This window comes from Amblyomma maculatum, chromosome 8, assembly GCF_055883805.1.
Source record: "Amblyomma maculatum isolate TAMU_Amacu chromosome 8, ASM5588380v1, whole genome shotgun sequence".
Lineage (NCBI taxonomy): Eukaryota > Metazoa > Arthropoda > Arachnida > Ixodida > Ixodidae > Amblyomma > Amblyomma maculatum.
In genome coordinates, this window is record NC_139351.1 from 75,026,566 (window position 1) to 75,031,252 (window position 4,687).

Genomic DNA, 4,687 nt, shown 5'->3' on the forward strand with positions numbered 1-4,687 from the left:
GAAATTGTGAAAGATTAGGAGTTACTTTGGCCTCGCATATCCCACGCTAACCTCTAATGACAAATATGAGAATTTTCCAGCAATCTCTATGTTATAGACTATATCAGAACCTCTTAATTATCCTTTATCATAATTTGTCTCACAATAAGAGTATGCAATTGGCGAAAAGAATTGAAATGTGTTTATTTGAAAAAAAATGTTCCTCATTAAAATGACAGGAATTGCAACCATCAGAAAGTGATCTCCAGCAGTGCTAAAGGCTTTAGTACCTTAGTACCGAGTGCCCCAGATCTGCATGACTGAAAACCAGCCACAGTGGAGCTCGCTCTACTGCAGTTGCTTTTTGATATCTATTTGCTTTATCAACGCGTGCTTTGCCAATCATATTCAGAAACAGCCTGTCTTTCAAAAAGGAAATTTCAAACTAGTCATTACATGTATCGAGCAATACAAACATTTAATTTATTGTTGAATGCATCAGCAGCCATGGCAGAAAATATAGCCATTGTACTACCATTAGGAGATGCCGAAGCAAACAGCTAAAACAATCGTTCGAAATATTAATGTTGTGAAAATAGCCTTTCAATTCTGCTGGAATGTGCTTGTTTGCTTTTGTCGAGAAGCGCGCAAATGCAAGCAATAAAAGCTTTTATGAGCAACGCCTGTCGGTTTTCATAAGATAACTTCACTATATTTTGTCATCTGACAACGGCGGCATTTTCTATACGCATGGGTTACTGCAAAAATAAAACTAACTTGGGTATGCCATTTTCCATGTCCTCCATTGGGGCGCTAGTGAAAGCGGTGTGCGCACAACAGATTGAAGCGGAAGGGAAGGACAGAATACACAATTGTTGCGTAAATTCGCGAGGTCCAGATATTTAGGCTAAATTATACACACAATGCTATTGAGATTTGTAGCAAAACAGCTTTGGTTGGTTTTATGGGGTTTAACATCCCAAACGCCTTGACTATGAGATGCCGTAGTGTAAGACTCCGGAAAGTTTCACCATTTCCTGTTATTTAATCTTAGCTGACACCGGACACCACAAGAGCGCCGTGCTTTTCGCCTCAATCGAAAAACAGCAGCCGCGGCCAAGATTCGGTTCCACAGCCTGGGGTACAGCAGCTGAGTTTGTAGGAAAGTTACGTGCACTACAGAAAGAATAAGTAAAATGGGCTGCCGGTCCTCTCAATAATACTCGCTCTCATATTATGAAAGACCACTGAAGCATTGTTGAGGAAAGGCCTCAGTTTGCTGCCGAGCCAACGTTTCGACAACGGGACTTGCCCTCGTCTGGACAGAGCGGCCTTAAAGAACAAACGCCGGGAGTTGAAGGTAGGGGGATGAAAGAAGCAGTCCATGGAGTAAAATAATGTTTCGTAGAGCACGAATTTCTTGCGCCTGGAACCGGGATCAAAGTAAGCCTTACCTGCCAAGCGCTACATTTTCTGAACACACGAATTGAATGGAAAAGCAAAGTAAGAAGTGTTAAGAAGGAAACATATTAGAAAATAATTGCCGCCGATCTCTGATCGACGTTGCAGATCAAAAGCATTAGTTATGTTTTGGTTTTTACAGCATTTGAGTTTACAGCATGATTTGAGCCATGACTCAAAGTGTTTTTTAGATTTGTTTATTCAATTTTTTAAACAAGCACACGATTGCACCATATTCTTCGAACGCTGCATTCTTTAAGCCAACACTGTCCGCAAAATCAAATTTATTAATTAATGCAAGCACTGTGCTGTGGTGACAAGTAGCTCACGAAACAAATTTAGCGAACATTAAAATTTCCAACAAGTTCAAAAAATTTGAAAACAACAAGTCTAGGTATAGTTTCCCATTGGGTACTTGTGCACACATCTGAAGAATCTCGCGACTGAAACGTTCTCTATATACCCCTTTTCCGCACAGATCGGATGAATGGACGGATGTTAGAAACGTCCCCTTTGAAACGGGGTCATTATATCATACGCCATCTTTCTTTTTGATGTTTTATAGCTTAGATATTCTATCAACTTTAACGACTTTCCTTTTCTTTTAGTCTCGGGTTATTATTGAATAGCCGTGTTTAATTTTGGTCTGGCTTTCATGCCTCCGCTCCCTGCTTTTTGTCTATTTTCCAAACGTCTCTTGCTTACCTCCACCGCCGATTCGTTCACGCTTCCACTGTTACCTCCAAACCCTGCAGCCAAGGTTAGAGTGACTATGTCCGCACCGACATCAGGATGGATACTGCGAAACTCCAATATAAGAGGTTCAATTGTGCTTGGGCATTTACCATACATAGCACAAGTTTCATCCACTTGATTAAACTTCCTTTGTAGCTTCGGCTTCTAAGACATCCTGAATTTAGCTGCCTTCATTCTAAGCCCAATCGCCGAATACATGTGTACGCGGAAGGGTCAGTTACATCAGCAAGCTCCGCGGGGTCAGTGCCGGCAAGGCCCGTCTTGATGAAGCTAAAGACTACACATCTCACCTCTTCGACTGGAGCGAGACTAGCTGCCCTACGGGCTGCAGTCGAATACATCAGCCAGGAACTCCCCCAAAAATAGTCAGTTTTTCACCGACTCCAAAGCCTTCAAGACACGCAAGCGGTTTTACGCCACGGTTCAAACGAACTCATTTCAACCGTGGCGTAGTGCCGCGGCACCACCCCGCAAATATCCAAAGGTCACGATATCATATACCAGTAGTTTCCAGGACACTGTGGCATTGCACGAAATAACCAGCCGGTGAACGCTGTGCGTTTTGCCCACAACGACGGACTTCCAGTCCAAATTCCGTTAACGATAGCCGGCGCAGCGAGCCGGCTTCGCTGTTTTGCTGTCTGACACAGTCAGCGTTGAATACCGGAGAGTTCTCCAACCGTCGCCTCAAGGCATTGGACCCTAGACTGCGCCTGCGTATTCCCCACCACACAACACGTCGTGAAGCAACGTTACTGTGCCGGGTATGGCTTGGCGTTGCTCTCGAAAACAAATACGATTTCCTGATCGGGATGGCTGACAGGCCTGCTTGTGAACGATGTGGCGTTGACGAAACGATTGAGCACCTCCTTTGTGAGGGCCCTGGTTTTGCAACTGAACGACATGCGCTACGTACTGTATTGGATCGTCTTGGGGCTCACCCCTTAATGGAAGGGAAGATCTTGGGACCATGGCCACAAACGTCATCTGCGCTCAAAGCCTACAAGGCACTTTGCTTTTTAAGAGAGACTAGTCTGATTGACAGACTGTGACTTTCGCACCTCCTCTCCTATTCTACCCTCCCCCATTAATCCCCCATTCCTCTTCCCCAGTGCAGGGTAGCCAACCCGAATGCATTCTTTCTGGTTAACATCCGTGCCTTCCGCCCTCCTTTTCTCCTACTCTCCTCCTCCGACTGAACTTCTGCCCTTAAGCAGAAAACCACGTTGACGAAGGTGGGTCTGATGTGCCATGTTGTAAGAATAATTGAATAATATTACGTATCGCTGTGGTACTTTTTATGGATGCTTTTGGTGGCGTACGTAGCTGTAATCGAGTGGTCAAGTTGACACGAGCGTAAGGCACTCGTGTCAACAGATTAGTGTGCAACAACGTCAGTTTTTATGATCGATATTCGTCTTCTTGTATCCTTTGCTTCTGAAGCGTTTCGTTAATTTCTTATTTAGAGCATATATTTCTTGAGTAATCCCGAGCATTCAGCTACCTTTAATTGTCTAATAGATTTAAGATAATCTGTGTAGCAACATGACTAGTGACTAATATAGGTTCCCGAATATGTGTAGCTTATATAGACACACCGGAAATTCGAAGTGGTTGAAAAAAGGCGAATACCAGGTCAAACCTGCTGACTTATTCACACATCAGAGCTTATTCCATCGGCTTTTCTTCGGCTACCCACCGCTCATGAATTATAAAGTTATTTTTATTTTTTCATTAGAGTTTTACAAAAGCCAGTACAGTTCCCGCCTTCACCTTTGACTGATTCACAGCTTGAAGGCAACCGGACGTGCTATGCGCCTCGTGTCAAACGCATATACCTGCAACCGCTACATAAAATAGCAAGTGCTATTGAAAATTATTAGAGTAGAAGGGCAGAATGCTTGATACTTGTTTTTAAACAATCTGTTTGCATAATATAAAGTGCTTAAATGTTTGCATACTTTCTATTGGTGGTGACAAGGCCGATGACACAAATGAAGAGTCAGGGAATGCGCTGAAGGTACTCTTTATTGGGCTGACTTGTACCGGCAAAATAACTAAGCAATTGGGCGGTGATAGCAACAAACGTGCTCTCTGGTAGTCGAACAGAGAATGCCTGTCACGCCCATCAACGCTTATTTTATAGCGAAGAATAGTCTCTATAAAGCCGCAAACAGTGACTAGCGTGACATGGAACACTCTAGAAACGCACGAGAGTGGCTAGAATATTCGAGCTACATCTCGAAGAATCTTGCGCGCAAGAGAAAATGATAAAGCGTCAATTCGGGACAACGGGCATGAATAAATAAACAATAAAGAATCGATACCTGCACTATAATAACTGTGATAAGGCCGCACATCAGCGGCTGTCTGAAAAGAACAGATTCGAATTGTTTGCGGCAATATTCAACATTTCTGTGTAAACTCATAAACGGAGTTCTATGGCTGTGTATTTAGGTCGACAATAAAAATGAACAATCCAAACTACTGA